Source organism: Aythya marila, assembly GCF_965140915.1.
Source record: "Aythya marila genome assembly, chromosome: 2".
Lineage (NCBI taxonomy): Eukaryota > Metazoa > Chordata > Aves > Anseriformes > Anatidae > Aythya > Aythya marila.
The window spans coordinates 129265023-129284703 of NC_139043.1; positions in this window are offsets into that span (position 1 = coordinate 129265023).

The following is a 19681-nucleotide window of genomic DNA, read 5'->3' on the forward strand; positions in this document are numbered from 1 at the left end:
ATTAAAGATGATGTATGTACACATAAGCAAATTCTCAGGATTTAATTGATGTGATGATATAAATACAATAGCTTTGATTTCCTGCCATGTAAGCAATTGATAAAATTGCCTTTCATTTATTTCTGGAGTTTGAGGATTAAATTACCAAACCTTCTATTTTTACTATTACAATTCTATCAAAAACAATGCATTTATCTTTCCTAGGTGTCATCCTACTGGGATAAACTTGCTTGAGTTATAAGAAAGAAATATTTAAGTCTGTCATTGCAAGTAAAATCAGGATCTGGCCAACGCATGAAAAGAAAATCAAATAATCTCCTGCTTCTAACACTTTCAAATTTTCACATGAATTCCATCTCAAGCCCACAATCTTTTTAACATTTATGTTTGCTGAATCCAGTCTTTTGCTCTGGATAATGATACTGTAGATGAATCCAAGAAAAGCATTGCAATTACAGTTATTCTTGCAAAAAAAAAAAAAAAAAAAAAAAAGATTAGAACCACTTAGGTATGAAATAGTCAATTTGAGAGCAGAAAGCCTTTATAATTGCAAACAGAAGTAGATGGAATAGGTGTCTGCCAAGAAAATTCAAAAGCCTAAGGAGGGCAGGGGCTCTGCTGCAGGCACAACCTCTGCTATAGCCAGCCCTGGGTGCATGGGCTGTTTTGGGAGAGAAGGGCAGCTCCCAGGCCTGCCCTCACCTTGCTGCCAAAAGAATGAACAGCATGCTGCCAAGGGCTGGGAAGAGATGCCTGCTTAGTGGAGAAGGTAACACATATTAGGGAGGGGAGGCACATAGACCTGCCTGGAGCTCTGTGAATCCAGCCCACCTCCATGCTCTGTCACATTGCTAGTGTCACCTACTCACTCTGAAACCTTCCCTCCTGCAGCCACTCCTGGATTCACTCTCTGCTATCCACAGAGGTGAAGGAGAAACAGGCAAAACCATCACATTGGGGCAAAACTACCATTTTGTCTGCACTGCTGAATAACCTCTGACTGGGTCTGGGGAGAAAGCCCACGTGGAAATTAAAATAGCTTTGAGCTCCATTGTCTGTAACGGTCCACATTGGCCAGCTTTTCCTTTTGCTGAGATCAACTGCAAGTTCAAATGAATGCTGCTTAAATTGCAGTGACACAAGTGAACAATTAACCAAACCTCGATTTGAAGTTTCTTCTGAAGAGGTTTCATAGTGCATCATACGGTGGTAAATCTTTCTTTATTTGGTAACTTTCTGTGTTCACTGAAGAATACCAAAGAGTATCATATGTGAGCCACTGACTTTGGGAATTTATCACGAATAGAGAAAGCAAAGGAGGAAAAGGGATTTTCAGACTAAAACCATTAAAAAACTAGGTATGTATACATTATCTAGCTTGAATTATTGCAGCTTTGCATTTCGACCATGGACCAAAGTAATATGCAATTAGACTTGAAAATAAACCTAAGATTCAAATTTTACACCTGCATGAAAAAAAAAATAAAAACCTATGTTATTAAGAACAGAGTTATTATTTCTTCCCTTGCAATAGCTGGCACAGTGCAACATAGTTCACTAATATGCAGTTCAGAGGGGCACAGTAGGTACAGCATACTGAGACTGCCTGTGCTTATTTTGAACTCCGGAGTTCACACTGGGTATGAACCTCTCATTTCTCAGCTGCTTTAATGTATCTCCAGGTTTGGAAACTTCTCTTCCAATTCCTCTCTGAAGGGGGCATCTTAAACAGAAGTAGGGTATGGATTTGCACTGCAAGACAGTACATGTGTGCAGTACAGAAACATGTTTTCTTCTGAGGAAGTCAGTAATTGGTATAAAATGCACAGGACTCCAAATATATGAGTTCCACATCCTACTAATTTATCTCTGAAAAATATCCAAAGCAGTTTTCTCTTGTGACCATGACAGAAAGTCCATCTCTCTGTGAATTCTGCCTTTCTTTAGATACTACTATCAAGAGTCACCAGGTTCTCTAAAACTGGTATTCACAGCTTTATAATGAAAGAGATTGCTTTTGGTTGTTCTGTCTTCTTATTAGTATCGGAGATTATATAAGAGATTACGTATTTGTCCCCAAAGAGACACTGATTTATAGCCTCAGCCCAAGAGGCATAAAAAGCTGGAATGTATTTTCTTTCTTCTCTTCAGCCCAAACTATTAGATGAGAGTTTTTAAAAGTGGCACTGGGTGTGTGGATATGAATGATATTTAAGCATTTAAGCATTAACAGCAATATATTATGCTACAGACTTCCTACAAGAGGCACTCAGCTTTGCACAGCTGAAATACAAAGCTTAATAATGCCTTTTTTGCTCTTTGGAGTTTTCCTTTCCTTTCCTTTCCTTTCCTTTCCTTTCCTTTCCTTTCCTTTCCTTTCCTCGCCTTTCACTTCACTTTGCTTCGCTTTGCTTTTCTTTGTAGTTATAAGAGCCCAGAATTGCATTTTTCAAACAAAGCCACTATTCTTGTAGTAATTTGCTACCTGTTTATTTGTTTAGCTTCAAGCACTGTTGCCAAGTCTCTGTTGCATGGTGACAGCACACATGAAGGCAGATTTGGTGAGAGGGTAAGATTTCATCTCAGACTGTTGGCTGATGAGTGAGTAACAGGTGGAAAAGGATAACTGACCATCGATACTTGCAGTCCTCGAAGTTGTAAGAAATGGCCCTAACAACCATTAACAAAGGGTAGGAACTGAACATAAATGAGCCCGCCAGACCGCCTCTGGACAGGCACCTGGGCACAGAGGCCCCCCCAGCCACAACATGATGCTGAGTGCTGGCACCAGAGCTGGGACCTGCTGGATGTCAGCCCAGTGGCCAGCAGCCCGAGCCCCAGGGAGACTCAGCTGTGATGCTCAGCACAGGTTACTCCAGGCACTTTTAGTGCTGTGTTTAGATGGCTCTGGCCAGCCCAGGAAGGCATTCACTCATGTCATTTCCTGGCTGACTTTAAAGCCAAATCCATAAAATTAAGTTTCACACATTGACAAAAACAAGGGAAAAACCATGAATAACCACACGTGACAGATGCTGCAAAGGGGACTACAAGGGCATTTCATTGTTGCTACAGGGGTTCCACACCACAATTAGTTTTGATACAAAACCCTTTGACATCAGATAGAGATTCCCTCTGAACTTCAATGGGTTTTAGTCCTAGCCACAGGGAGAAAAAAAGCTGTGGGACTTTCTAAAACTGATTCATCTTTTGTGTAGCAAGCTCTAAAAGTACAGCTTCATATGCCTAAGTTAATTGAAAATGCAATGTTTGAATAATGTCTTTAAGCTACCTTTAGAAATCAGCTTTGCTGTTTTTATTTAGTAGTTTTCATTCAAAAGTAAAGGAAATAACTCTCCCACTCTCTCTGTACGGATAGCACAAGAGAAATCACTTTCAAAGTACTGAAGGGTACTACAGTCGATGTAAAAATTGATGTTCTGACCTTAGGAAGAGCACTGTCATTTCCAGTACCAGAAGCGCTGTGTCTTCCTGGGCTCTCACAGCTCCGGAAAAGCTGTCACCAGCTATTGTGAAGCCTTGACTCCAAGTTAATAGAGCTCGTATGCTAAAAGTCTCTACATGGCAGGGAAACTTTTGCTAACTGTGAGCAGCAATACTCACTAAATAAAAAAAATAAAAATAAAATCTTCTATTTTCCTTAGGAGAGGTTTGAGAGGAATTAAGATACGACAAATATTTGACAGTGTAGTGAATTCCTATATCAAATTGCCTCTTTTTCACTTAGCACATCCCCACTGGACTTTAATAAAGCCAGCTCAAGACTTTCCATCCACACCACTGCACTTATGAGCTTGAGCTGGGTTGGTGTCAACATGACAGAAGTGCTCTTTCTGTGGAGGATTTAGACATCCACATATCATGGACTAGATGATCTTGAAGGTCTCTTCCAATCTAGATGATTCTGTGATTCTACAATATTTACTTGCACAGGCACTTCAATACCATAGCTATGAGAACAGAATTGCAGTCAGAACTGTGGGGGAAGAGAAAGAGAAATAAAAATGGACCCCCACAAAATGTATTAATAATGAAGTTCAAACCAATGTTTGTTTCCAATTCAGGAATAAATAAATAAATAAATAGATAAATAAATAAATAAATAAATAAAGGAAAAGGAAAAAATAAAAGCATGACTATTGCATATGATTTTCATAAGCACATAAAGCATGCATATAAAACTGCTGCACCAAGTCACCAGAGGACACTCTAGACCAGTGTCCCACCTCCAGCACTGACCAGTGCCATATGAAGAGTATAAAATATTGAGCAAGCATATTGTGAATATTTTACCAGTGTACTTTCTCAGCCTCTAGGAATTTGTAGCACAGGCACATACTCAGCTGGAGATACTACTCCTTATAACCCACAATGGGTTATAACCCACATAACCCACCTTTCTTGATTTTTTTTTTGTTGTTGTTGTTGAATCCTGGTAAAAGTCCTGTGTTCACAACATCCAGTGGCAAGAAATTCCACAGGTTAACTATTCATTTTACGAAAAATACCTTCCTTTTTTGCTGCCAACTGATACTAAATTCTATCTGCTAGTTATTGCATTTAAAAATAGAGAGGAAAAAATGTTTTCTGTCCACTTTGTCTCTGCCATTCATAATTTTACAAGCCTCTTTTCACTAGAAAGGTAGTGCAGGTTCCCCAGAAAGGCTGCAAAATCTCCATCCTTGGAAGTTTGCAAGACTTGGTTGGACAGAGGCACAGCTGACCTGGCCTAGGGTCCTATGTTGAGGAGGCAACAAAAAATGTTTGAACTGACAAAAACTTTAAGTTGTAAAACTTAAGATTTTACATCTCTTAAAAGTATTCACATAAAAGCATTTGTGACTTTGCATCTTCAAAAAGAAGAGAGAGCTCTTAACAGGAAGTGTGCCTTTAGCATCTAACCACTGAGACTGATCAATTTCACTCACAAAATGTGATTTAGGCATCCAGCCATGCAGACCAAGGCATCCTGATGCTCTTCATTGGCTGATTTAACATGTTACAAGCATGGGAGACACTGAAGACTTGGAAAACGTTAAGAAAAGATGAAACAGGGGAGAAAGCAGTCTCAAAACTTTTAAATATTAGAATATTTTTCTGTCAGTTCTTTTCCAAGTTTATATTTCATTTAATGAGGGTCATGGAGTTACACTTTTAAAATAGCAGTTTCTCTCTAGACTAAAGAAAAGGGACATTAATACATCAGGTTTACTTCCAGTAATCAGACTTCACAATCAATTTTATTTGGTCTCATTCACAATATAAAATTTACTTTTCTGTTTTCCCCTTGCTGCTTTTATTCTATTGCCTAGTGCAATGAAGAACTGTCAAGAAATGCATTTCTATTTTAAATTTAAGAGTGAGTGGAAAAAAAAATCTGTCCTGGTTTACACTAGTGAAAAATAAATTATCTAAATATTTGATATGAAGAAAGACAAATTTTACAGAAAATACTGCAAAAAAATATCACAGAATCACAAAATCACAGAACTGTAGGGGTTGAAAGGGACCTCGAAAGACCATCTGGTCTAACCCCCCTGCCAAAGCAGGTTCCTCAGAGCAGGTTGCCCAGGTAGGCATCCAGACAGGCCTTGAATATCTCCAGAGAAGGAGACTCCACAGCCTCCCTAGGCAGCCTATTCCAATGCTCTGTCACCCTCACCATGAAGAAGTTCTTTCACATGTCAGTGCGGAACTTCCTGTGCTCTAACTTGCAGCCATTGCCCCTTGTCCAATCCCCACAAACCACTAAGAAGAGGTTGGCTACATCCTTCTGTCCCCCACCCCTCAGATATTTATATACATTGAGGAGATCCCCTCTCAGTCTTCTCTTCTCCAGGCTGAACAGACCCAGGTCTCTCAGCCTTTCTTCATAGGGAAGATGCTCCAGGCCCCATATCATCTTTGTGGCCCTCCGCTGGACTCTTTCCAGGAGATCCCTGTCTTTCTTGTACTGGGGAGCCCAGAACTGGACACAGTACTCCAGGGGAGGCCTGACCAGGGCAGAGTAGAGGGGGAGGTTCACCTCCCTTGACCTGCTGGCCACGCTCCTTTTAATGCACACCAAGATCCCATTAACCCTCTTGGCCACAAGGGCACAGTGCTGGCTCATGGCCAACCTGTCGTACACCAGGACCCCCAGGTCCTTCTCCTCAGAGCTCCTCTCTAGCAGGTCGTACCCCAGCCTGTACTGATACTTCAGGTTGTTCCTTCCCAGCTGCAGGACTCTACACTTGCTCTTATTAAATCTCATTTGGTTTCTTCCTGCCCATCTCTCCAGCCGGTCCAGGTCTCGCTGAATGGCAGCACAGCCTTCTGGCGTGTCAGCCACTCCTCCCAGCTTAGTGTCATCGGCATACTTGCTGAGGGCAGACACTATTCCCTCATCAAGGTCGTCGAAGAAGATGTTGAACAAGACCGGATCCAGCACCCACCCCTGGGGAGCACCGCTAGTCACAGGTCTCCAGCCAGACTCTGCTCCACCGATCACCACCCTCTGAGCTCGGCCACTCAGCCAGTTCTCAACCCACCTTACCATCCACTCATCTATCCCACACTTTCTCAGCTTTCCTAGTAGGATGTCATGGGAGACAGTATCGAAAGCCTTCCTAAAGTCAAGGTAGATGACATCCACCGCTCTCCCCCATCTATCCAGCTGATGATGCCATCATAGAAGGCAACGAAGTTGGTTGAGCATGTCTTCCCCTTGGTGAATCCATGCTGACTACTCCTCATAACCTTCTTCTCTTCCAATTGCTTGGAGATGGCATCCAGAACAAGCTGCTCCAGTACCTTTCCAGGGACAGAGGTGAGACTGACTGGCCTGTAGTTTCCTGGATCCTGCTTCCTGCCCTTCTTGAAAACCGGAGTGACACTGCCTATCCTCCAGTCTTCAGACACCTCACCCATCCTCCAGGACCCTTCAAAGATCCAGCTCCCTTAGCACACACGGATGCATCCCATCAGGACCCATGGATTTGTGTGCATTGAGCCCACTCAGACGCTCCTGAACTACTCTCACGTCCACCGGGGGGAGCCCTCCGTTCCCCAGACCTTTTTGTCCTATTTCCAGGGGCAAGGAGTCCTGGGGGAGCATCCTTGAAGCAAACTGAAGCAAAGAAAGCATTCAGTATCTCTGCCTTCTCAACGTCTCCCATGACCAGGCCACCCCCCTCATTCAGCAAGGGACCCACATTATCCCTAGCCTTCCTCCTGCTGTTTACAAACTTGAAAAAAACATTCTTATTATCCTTTATCTCTTTTGCAAGCCTCATCTCTAGGTGGGCTTTAGCCTTCCTCGTCACATCCCTACAGGCCCTGACAGCACATCTATACTCCTCCCAAGAGGACAGGCCCTTTTTCCACATTTCATAGACCTTCCTCTTCCTCTTGATCTTATCAATGAGCTCCTTGCTCATCCACACGGGTTTCCTGCCCCCCTTCCCCGATTTCCTATTCTTCGGGATGCACTGATCCTGAGCGTGGAAGAAGTGCTGCTTAAATGTAGCCCAGCTCTCACAAGCACCCTTGCCTTCTAGCAACCTAGACCATGAGATACTCCCAAGCAGGTCCCAGAAGAGGTCTAAGTTGGCTCTTCGAAAGTCCAGGGTAGCAATCCTGCTTTTAGCCTTACTTCCTTTGCCTGGTTCCATCTGGAACTCCACCATCTCATGGTCACTGCATCCCAAGTTGCTCCCAACCTTCACATCCATAACAAGGCTGTCCCTGTTGGTAAGAATGAGGTCCAGGAGCACCCCCCGCCTCATTGGCTCCTCCACCACCTGCGTCAGAAAATTGTCCTCAACGCATTGTAGGAACCATTTGGACTGCTCATGCCTGGCCGAGTTGCTTACCCAGCAGATGTCTGGGTAATTGAAGTCCCCCATGAGGGCCAGCGCTTGTGATCATGAGGCTACTAGCAGCTGCTCGTAGAAGGCCTCATTGACTTCCTCCTCCTGATCTGGAGACCTGTAGTAGACCCCCACCACCGTGTCTCCCATACCAGCCCACCCCTTAATTCTTACCAACAAGCTCTCCACTTGTCCTTCACCCTCCCCCAGCTGGAGCTGGGTACACTCTAATTGCTCCCTCACATAAAGGGCAACCCCACCCCCTCGCTTCCCCAGCCTGTCTTTCCTTAAGAGGACATAGCCCTCAATGACAGTGTTCCAGTCATGCGAGCTGTCCCACCACGATTCAGTGATCGCAATATGTTTGAAGAAAACTAGATTTAAGGTAGGAAGGAACATTTAATGTGTGCAGCTTTATGAATTTACAACAGAAAATGTTTTGTAAGTAAAAAACTGTTTATGTTAAAAATAAAGATGATTGCACTGACAAGGGCAGATAAACATTTTTCAAGGAAAATACGTATCTATTTGCTTTTAATGGCACTTCACTACTAGAGATATAATTCATAGTCAATGCAGCAAAGTTTTGCTTTCTTACTGTCTGATCTTCTTCTGTTGGTTGTTGTTGCTTGTTTCTTTTTCAGTACTTTTCTGAAGTTCTTACAAATATTGTTTTTTAACTTGCTCTTCGGGAAGAGCAAAAATTTGTTCATATTAGTGTTTTGATTGAGTACAGTATAATTCGTTACCTGATTTGACTATAAAAAACTTTAAAATTAGGTTCATGGCGTGAAAACTAGTAGTGGAAAATTCAGAATTCATTTATTAACTGCACTGCAACATTAGCTTAAAATTAGCTGTTTACCAGTCAGTTTGCATACCAGATAAATGTGAGAAATGCAAAAGGCTACAGACATTAGCAAGACAAAATAATTTTTAAATGAAAAGGAAAGCTTAGGATGCTATTCTACTGTGGCCTTGGACTCATGGGCTTCTATCAGATAAAAGCAAATACTTCAGCAAGTACACAATAAGTGGTGCTGGCAAGAAGAAAAATTTTACTTATGCTATGTTTTCATGCTTTTGCAAAACGGAGGAAAGCCACTGCAAAATGATGCGTCTAAATGATAAATTCTAACATTTTTTCAGGCCATAGGGGCTGAAATGGACCTCAACACATTTTCCAGTAGTTTAAGTTTTGCTCTAATTGTGTTATCTCACATAGCAGCGAGATGATGTGGAAGCCTCTGTACACCTCAGCAGCCAATTACTGGATTACTTAAAGAGAGAAGGGGATGAGATTTTCACCACCATTTAAAAAAAAAAAAAAACTTTCTGGTAGGAGGCTTCAGGTGCCAGTAACACAAATCAAGTGTGGTTCCTTTCACAGAAAAGCATCATGTTATCATCTCTTTCTCCCTGTAAGTGTTCAAGGCAAGGTTGGATGGGGCTTTGGGCGACCTGAGCTAGTGGGAGGTGTCCCTGCCCATGTCAGGGGGTGGGAAATAGATGGACTTTAAGGTCCCTTCCACCAAAAATCATTCTATGATCCTACGATTCTATGATTCTGTGATCCTATGATTGAAGGATGATGCTGATGATTCAGAGATAGGGACAAATGCTAGGAAAGCCTTGGAAAATGTGCTGTGTTTCTGGACCAGGTATTGCTGAAGAGAAATTTTGGTGCAGGATGGAGGCTAAGGCAAAACAGAGACAACACTGCAAACAGGAACAGAGTTCCAGCAATGGCCTTGGGACTGACCTAAAAGTGTGCATGGGGTCTTCACAGCCTCACTGAGGCTTTCCACTCCATTCTCTCCTCCAAAATACCCAGGACATAAAGACAGAGGATAGACAATTAAAAGCTGTGAAATCTACTTTTTTTCCACAGAGGATTCCCACCTGTCAGCAGAAGTGACAGCTCCATTAACCAGTTTCCAACTGGCTTGAAGCAATCAAGTGGGGCAAAGCAGCTGCAATGTGGACTTACGGCCTATACTGAAGGGATGGACAATTCTGGAAGAAGGGAACGTGCAGTTCCTCTGTCTTCAACTCAGAATGCTGAAACAGTAATAGAGACCATAAAATTAGCTCATTCCTTGTTTTACTTTCAGGCATGTTGATCAGTGTGTTTGTACCACAGACTTTCAATTTAAGGTCAGATTGCTCTTCTGAGCATCCTACATTTCCATGAAGTCCCCTTGTTTTAGGAACACATGCAGGATGTTTGAAAACTATTATTTATCCAGAAGAGCAGATTACAGCTATTACTGAGCACATACTGCTATGCAAGGGCAGTGGAGGAGTACTAAATACCACAGCAGACAGTGTGGGTCTTCAGTGCACAAAGGGACTGAAAAGAAGAGATGTTAAATGCATGTACAGTAAGAGAAAAAAGCTAAAAAGTCTTTTTTAAAAGTATGCTAAGGAAAATTTTCAAGAGCAATTCTGGTGTCAAAAGAGTACTGCAGTAGATTAATTTTAAACAATGGCATTTGGATTACTAATGCATATAGGGACAAATGCTCCTTTTTAATATAAGTGTTTTTAAAACACTCTAAGAAATGCATTTTAATGGATTTAATGAGAATATTTTCAAAACTTAAGAAAAACACCCTCAAAGGATCTTGAGGATCTAAAATGTAGGCAGGGTGTTCCAAAATGCATTAACATTTATGTGGAATGAAAGTTCAAACAAGACCCTTCCATCTTATATATGATTCAAACCAATAAAGAAAGAAAACCCTGCTGTGTCAATGGGAGTCTTTCTATTGGTTTCACTGGGATTTATCTCCAGCAAGCCTCAGATATAGCCCTACTCTAATTTAAAGTTTGATTTGCAAACTTAAATCAGAACTTTTTATTCGAGGAAGGTTTAAAAAAAAAACTGTACTGAAGCTCAGCAGATACAGATAAATGCTCCTTTCCTGCCCATCTCCTAGTTTCTCAATTTTAATGCAATTCGGAACACCTCACAGCCCGCTGCTCACTGATCATCATCACTCTTAGGCTGTGAGCAGTTTTATTTCTACTTGTTCCTCTGCCAGATCCCTGATCTCTATTTTGTACTGTTAGGTTGTACTAAATTCACCTTACTCAACTTGGGTCTGGAGTAGAAAACTTTCTGTCTCTGAGGGAATTGACCTTTCATTTGTCAACCAAATTGACCACCTCAACTGCTGTTAGATCACAAGCAGCAAAATTTATCCTGGAGAAGATAAGGCTCAGGAGCGATCTCAGCAATGTCTATGAATACCTGAAGATGTCCATTGAGGACAAAGCCAGGCTTTTTGCTGTGGTGTCCAGTGCCAGGACAAGAGGCAATGGGCACAAACTGATACACAGGAAGTTCCCTCTGAACACCAGGAGGCAATTCTGTACTGTGCAGGTGACCAAACACTGACACAGGTTGCCCGGAAGATGTTGTGGAGTCTCCTTTCTTGGAGGTCTTCAGAAGCCAACTGGACATAGTCCTTGGCAGCCTGCTCTGGATGGCCCTCCTTGAGCAGGGGTTTGGCCAGGTGGCCTCCAGATGTCCCTTTCAACCTCAACTATTCTGTGATTCTGTGAATCTGTAAATGTATGTTTTCCTAGATCAGCATCTTGAGAACTTGTACAGCACAGCTAAAAGCTGTAAGGCTAACATAAAAATCACTGAACTTTCCAACCAGTTATAGAATCAGAGAGGGACAGACGCTTCTGTCTCCAGTGCTGTTTAAAAGGAAGTGTGACTCTCCTTTCTACCCTCACCTTTCTACTGATGGGTTTCTCTGAAGAAAGAACTTAAGTGTTGCATTGAAGACTGTTATGAAAACCAGAAGGGAGCTGCTTCCACTAGACCAGACACAAAGGTAACTGTGATCTGATATAACCCTTGTCTTTTAAGATTCCTGCTGACACATCCTACCTGAATGAAGGTGGCTAAGCTGCACTGTTGACCATGTGGAAATCATGGTGGCTGGCTGCTGGTAGGAGGCAAGTCACTTAAAATTTTTTCAGACATTTCCACATGTTGCTGAGATCTCAACATACCTTTCCAAAACCCAATCCTCAGGTCTGCATGACTAAATCAAAATTTTTAGAAGAAATATTGTGACAAGATCAAGGATGGAATGCACTTTGCCTAGGTCCCAGTTAAAGCCTGATACCAGCTTTATAATTGCTCTGCCATTTCCTTAAATATAGGATTCAATTTGTCTAATATATTGAAATATCTGACTGGTATTGTTATGAAAGAAGGTTTTGAAAACAAAGCCGGAAATGAGTCCTTAAAGTCAAGCCTCCATTAGAGTGACTGATTTAGAATAGTTCGTTAAGAATCATGTGTTGCCAAGCATTTTATGAAATAAAGATTTGCAAGGCTAAAAGATCAATTAAAAAGCTGAGCTTTACGGTTGTTGATTTTTTTCCCTCTTACAGAAAAGCCTTGTGTCTAGGGGTTAATGTTAGGATTGATTATATATAAAGTCCCAAAGATTAATTATGGTCATAGTGATGACACCCAAATTACTGACTCTTCCCATTGTGCAGGTTTAAAATGGGTGCAATGCTGGAGTTTGTAAAGTCGAAGGTAGTAGTATGCATATGATATTTAGTATTTCCTCCTACTAAAACATAGGCACTATCCTGACAATAGAAAGAAGACTGACTAGAAAGAGCCCATTACAAAATGTTTGTATGCTAAGATAATCAAGAAGAACCAGACTTTTTCTCTGAAGTATATAAAGCCAAAATGTTGCAAGCATGATCAGTTACTGAAACCACAATGTACTGCTCTTCAATTGGAATGGAAAAGCAATTATGGAATATGTACAGGATCCCTCAAGTTATATATAATAATGACAGTGCAAGAAGCTTATCCTTTTTTAAAGTATTTGACTTGGTCTTTCTTTATATTTTAATTAAAAACAAACAAACAAAAAAAAAAAAAAAAAACTATCACACCACATAATAAATGGATTAAAAGCTGGGAAATCACAAAATGTAATGGTGAAGAAGAATTCATTAAAACATTTCAGCTAACCTAGAAGCTAAGTTAGCTAGCACAAGGCTATCCCTGATACAGATGCCAGACCTGACACACTTCAGGTCTGACACAGCTGAGGAAATCATAGGTAACGAAAAGACAAGCTGCTGCTATAAGATATGCTGAATAATCTGGATACAGGCATTGCAAAACAAATCAAAAAAAAGAAATGTAAATCATGTTTCCAGGACATGGGAGCCTCTCCTGGGAATCAGGAGCAGGTGTTAGAAGCCTTGGTAAATAATTAGCTAAGAATAACTGCTTGGAGTGACACCGTGGCCAGACTTGTAATATAGTTTACACCTCCCAAGTAAAAACTCCTGTTTCACCCTACCAGAACCCTACATTTGACATTTGTGTGACTGCTTCTTGGATATTAAGCCCAGTTAGTGTCCAGAGTTCTCAGAGGATGCTCGTTGATGCATTTAAGAGAAAACGGAGAACGAATTGTACAATCAACCTCATTAAATAAATTGAAAAACAAAGAAACAAACAAAAAATCTAATTTTACTGAAGATTTTCCCCTATGAACAGAGAAAGTTCTGTAATAATTTGGTCACTCTAATAAAATCTATACGGTGAACAGAAATTCAATAACAGCAAACAAAGATAGAACTAAAACCAAGCCACAAAGTCAAGTGAGACAAATTCAGAAGGAAAATACTTTTAGAAATGTGTTTTTAAAATGTCAGAGCAATCACCATGTCTTGACTAATGGAAACAAAAACTAAATCAACCAGCAAGTATTAGAGAAGAGGCAGTAAACTCGCATGGCAATGAACACACAGAGGAGATGCAATTTCTGACAGCAAATTTAGAAACTTATGCTGCAGAAAAAGCTGAAGACCACAGTTCAGTATCTTGCACATTTTCATGTTTGGATGACTTTTCAAGTATTTCATATGTACTTGTTGCAGCAGTTCTGCCAAACTAGTCCAACCTCTATTAGCAACTCGGATAAACTGCAGATAAGACAGGTGTACTTTGCGAAGAGTGAAATACGTGTGATCAAAATCAACTGACATGTTTTGGCAGATGTCTTGTTTACCTTCAGCAGCTTTTGAAAATAAATTGAAAATGATGCCATAACCTTTTTGGCTTGGAATGATCTCAGGTCCACATAGTGAAATGATTACACAATTTTGAAAAAAAAATAGAACTGTCAAAATGTGCTGTATCAGAGAATATTTTCAACATTGATAGGAACAGATTTGACAGAAATTTCTGATGGAAAGTATGTCAAATGCTACAAAAAGGGATTACGGAGAAATAGCATGGGAAAAAAAATATATATATATTACCTGTAATTTATTAAATATATTATTAATTAATTAAATAAATTATATATTACCTGTTACCTGTAATTTTTTTCATTTTTAACCAGGACCGAATGAACAAATTGAGCCTAGCAGAATGATGGATATATGTGCTTTAAACTTAGTCCGAATTCCTTGCTTTATCTTTACCAGCTAAATTAAAAAGCCTCCTAGAAATATCCTGTTCTGAATCAGGTCAAAAAAATTCCATTTCTATTGTGGAGAAAGAACTGGAATCAGCTCTAGAGTCTTGGCACTGCTGCCAGTGCAACACAGAGAAGCGGGATCTTGCTGAAGCTCAGCTCAGTGGATCTCAGTGGTGAATGGAGCCAAGTCCAGTTGGAGGCCAGTCACTAGTGGCGTCCCCCAGGGCTCGGTGCTGGGGCCGGTCCTCTTTAATATCTTCATCGATGATCTGGATGAGGGCATCGAGTGCACCCTCAGTAAGTTCGCAGATGACACCAAGTTAGGTGCGTGTGTCAATCTGCTTGAGGGTAGGAAAGCTCTGCAGGAGGATCTGGATAGGCTGCACCGATGGGCTGAGGTCAACAGTATGAAGTTCAACAAGGCCAAGTGCTGGGTCCTGCACCTGGGGCACAATAACCCCAAGCAGAGCTACAGGCTGGGAGAGGAATGGTTGGAGAGCTGCCAGGCAGAGAAGGACCTGGGAGTGATGGTGGATAGTTAGCTGAATATGTGCCAGCAGTGTGCTCAGGTGGCCAAGAAGGCCAACGGCATCCTGGCTTGTATCAGAAACAGCGTGGCCAGCAGGACTAGGGAGGTGATCGTCCCCCTGTACTCGGCTCTGGTGAGGCCGCACCTCGAGTATTGTGTTCAGTTTTGGGCCCCTCGCTACAAGAAGGACATCGAGGTCCTTGAGTGGGTCCAGAGAAGGGCGACGAAGCTGGTGAGGGGCCTGGAGAACAAGTCCTACGAGGAGCGGCTGAGGGAGCTGGGTTTGTTCAGCCTGGAGAAGAGGAGGCTCAGGGGCGACCTTATCACTCTCTATAGGTACTTCAAGGGAGGCTGTAGCGAGGTGGGGGTTGGTCTGTTCTCCCACATGCCTGGTGACAGGACGAGGGGGAATGGGCTTAAGTTGTACCAGGGGAGTTTTAGGTTGGATCTTAGGAAGAACTTCTTTACCGAAAGGGTTGTTAGGCATTGGAACAGGCTGCCCAGGGAAGTGGTGGAGTCACCATCCCTGGAAGTCTTCAAAAGACGTTTAGATGTAGAGCTTAGGGATATGGTTTAGTGGGGATTGTTAGTGTTAGGTCAGAGGTTGGACTTGATGATCTTGAGGTCTCTTCCAACCTAGAAATTCTGTGATTCTGTGATTCTGTGATCTTTCACCATGACTGTGCACCACTTCTCATGGCCAAAAGGAACAAAACTGATCTGATAGCATGCTGCCACCAAAAAGGGTAGAGTGGTTTGGTACACATACGACCATAAAATTTGCAGTGTACCTTGTTTACTCCTTCCCAGCTGATAACCAAAGCCTGATTTTCTTGGATCTCTGCTCTGTCATCTTTTTTTTTCTTTTTTTTTTTTTTCTTTTCCCATTTTCCATTTAAGTCATGTAAAATTTATCAGCGATGACCCCATTTTTACAGATCACTGACAGAAACATGAAATAGGGTAGAATCAAGGTCTGATCTCCATGGGGCTGCTTTGGAGACACCTTTTCATAGTTTAAAATGAGATCTCATTTCCCGGTTTCTAATGAATTTAATGCAACATGGTGATTATGTCATCTTCCAGATTTTTCATAAGGATTTTCTTACTTTGTTTCAGGTAAAGGAATTTGAGTATTGTACACCAACATTGTTATCCTTTAATCAACCAAAATTACAGAAATAGGATCATTTTCCATAAACACATATTAATTGTCATTAATTATGGTACTTTCTGTTAATTCTTTGTTAATTCAGTCTTGTATTAGTTGTTCCATTATTTTTGCAAGGATCTATGTCACACTGGCAGGCTTATAATTACCTGGGTCATTTCTTTTATTCTTTTTAAATATTGGCATATTAACTTTCTTTTGCTCCCTCAGAATTTCCCCTGTGTTGCAAGAGTTATTGAAAATCAACATTAATGGTCAGGCTCCTCAACGGTGCCTTTAAACCTGTCGGACACAAACCTGCTGATTTAAAAATGTTTAATTTCCTGTTCCGAAGCAGAACAGAGAGAGCTTCCAAGTTTCTAAAGCCCTTACAGGTCTCATGCCTTCAAGTAAAGCCAGCAGGAGTTGCTGGGAATGCATTAAAATGTGCCACAATCCCCATAACTTGGAACAAGTCATAGAGAGTAATGAAAGGAGTAATTCTGGACTGCATGCCAGGAAGAGAGGGGGACAAGGAAATACTTCTTGACCTGCAAGGCCAGAAAGTTGTTTAAACACGATCATCTTTTTTTCGCAGATGTGGAAGCTGAGATATGGGAAACCTTTGCAACAGCCATGGGGTGCCTTGGGTATTAAACCCAAGACCAGAGGTCTGAGCCCCTCCATCCCTGACAGCTACAGCCAGCTCCTCACAGAACCTCTCCTGCACAAAACAGAACTCCAACTAAAAAATCATCACATCAAATTAAAAGTTCAAACAAAAATCCACTACTGTTTCCTATTAGATGATTATCTTTTTATTGGGATCACAGCTGACAATACCTATAAAAAGAGGAGTAAAAAAATAATTGTTGTTTTTTTCTTTTCATTTCTTCTGTACAGTTTTTGTTTTTCCCCCAGAGTGTTTTTTTTAAATATATATATATATTTTTTTTTTTTTTTTTTTTAAGCAGTCAGGGGACATATAGATAGCATGGTATAAAACCACACTTAATTTTTAAAATAAGACGGATTATTGTCCTTCATTTATCTTTTTATGGCAATAATTGCAGGAATAACAGTAATGCAGACAGACATACAAATGTGCTAGGCACCTAGAAAATAGCTAGGGTCATTACATACCAAACTGGGCCAGAGCAGTATTGAAAATAAAATATCCACATATTACGTTTATTTGCCATAAAGTTGAACTTCTGAAACATGCAAGTATGCATGAGCTTAAAAGAATTATTAAGTCAAAGGTTAAAAAAATAAATTAAAAATTTAAATAAATGCCTGGTATAGTGCAGTGCTAAAACAGTCACACTTCTATATAGCATTTTCTGAGATATGTTCAAGTAGGAAAGCAGCTGAGACCAACTAGTGTCACTGAAAACAGCCTATAATGTTAAAATATGGAACTGCTCTTGGCCAGAGTAGCTAATATGAGTTATAAATTTGAATTCTGTCCCTTTATGCTTAGTGCTTGGAAATGTGGAATGATCCAGCAACACTAAGAAATCCATACAAATTGAATGCTGTATTTGCTTCATTGTGATTTAGCATTCCAAACCACTCAGGCAAAAGAAAGGGTGTGTTAGGAGCACATCAAGTGATCCATATTCTGAAGATATGAAATACCATATCAGAGGTTGCTTTCATAAAGTTAATTCAGCTTGGCTTCATCCCTTTCCAAACAGTGGAACTTTTAATGAGAGGGTTATTTTTCAGAAGACCTCCATCTCACTCAGGTAAGAGAAAGAGTGGTTTGTGATGAAGAAGACCTGAGGAACTTAATTCCTCATTTGTTGTAGGAATGTAATTAGTATTGTGAATGAGGTAGCACTTGCAGATGGGTTGCTGGATTAAGGTGTTTTAACATTGCTCAGAAGAATTTGATCTTCTCTCTCAGCATAAAATTCCCAAGTCACATTGAAATTATTTAACTGAAAATTGGGGAAATAATAATAATAATAATAAAAATATACCAATTCTGTGTTTCTTATTCTCTATACCCCATCCTAAATCCTTGCAGCCTGGTTTGGTGACTTCAAAACTTACAGTTGTGTTTTAACATTTCACAGATTTGTTCTTTCCTTTTTTACTATTCTTGGAACTTAATTCAAGGATACTATATGCACTTTGAACATATTAATCACTACGAAAAATCAAGTCCTCAATTTAGGCCATGTGGTCCTCAATGGAATATTATTGTACCATCCACGTTTTTCCTATATGACTTCCAATTTTATTTACATATTAAAACATGGGTTTAAATATGTAACTTGATCAAGGTCAGCTGAAAATCAGTGGCATTGCAAGGCACCAAATCTGCCTCTACAAATCCCTGGTTGATGCTTAAGTCATAGTAAATTCTTTCCTTTTTTTCATACTTACTAGAATTCAGTTCTTAAAATAATCTGCAAAAATATGTCTGTTCTCGTGTTGTTGTTATGTGATGTTTGTTTTTTTTTATAATTAAAATAGCAAGATAAATGCTTTTCTGACAGCTCTATTGTGTGACATTAAACTGATTCCTCTCTTGTTTTCAGCATGATCCAGCCTCCAGCTCAGCTGTATTCACTTCACTTCTCACTTCTATGGGCTTCTCTTCCTACAGCATTTTAAAGGATCTATTTTTCACCCCAGATTGCCATTCTGTGTACTTCACCCACTGTAAGAAGAACCACATGCTTCTTGTTTTCATTTTGGGGCCTCTTCCTATGTAACGTCAAATCCTCCTAAGCCTTCATATGGATCCCAGCATTACTGATCACAGACTTACAGAATCACAGAATTGTCTAGGTTGGAAGAGACCTCCAAGATCACCTAGTCCAACCTCTGACCTAACACTAACAAGTCCTCCACTAAACTATATCACTAAGTTCAATATCTAAACGTCTTTAAAGACCTCCAGGGATGGTGACTCCACCATTTCCCTGGGCAGCCCATTCCAATGCCTAACAACCCTTTTGGTAAAGAAGTTCTTCCTAACATCCAACCTAAAACTCCCCTGGCGCAACTTTAGCCCATTCCCCCTCGTCCTGTCACCAGGCATGTGGGAGAATAGACCAACCCCCACCTCGCTACAGTCTCCTTTAATGTACTTATAAAGAGCGATAAGGTCACCTCTGAGCCTCCTTTTCTCCAGGCTGAACAAGCCCAGCTCCCTCAGCCGCTCCTCGTAAGACTTGTTCTCCAGACCCCTCACCAGTTTCGTTGTCCTTCTCTGGACACACTTAAGCACCTCGATGTCCTTGTAGCGAGGGGCCCAAAACTGAACATGATACTTGAGGTGTGGCCTCACCAGAGCCGAGTACAGGGGGACAATCACTTCCCTAGACTTGCTGGCCACACTGCTTCTTATACAAGCCAGGATGCTGTTGGCCTTCTTGGCCACCTGAACACACTGCTGGCTCATATGCAGCTCACTATCAATACTCCCAGGTCCTTCTCCACCTGGCAGCTTTCTAACCACTCATCTCCCATCCTGTAGCACTGCTTGGGGTTATTGTGCCCCAGGTGCAGGACCCAGCACTTGGCCTTGTTGAACTTCCATACAGTTGACCTCAGCCCATCGGTTTAGCCTATCCAGATCCTCCTGCAGAGCCTTCCTACCCTCGAGCAGATCGACACACACACC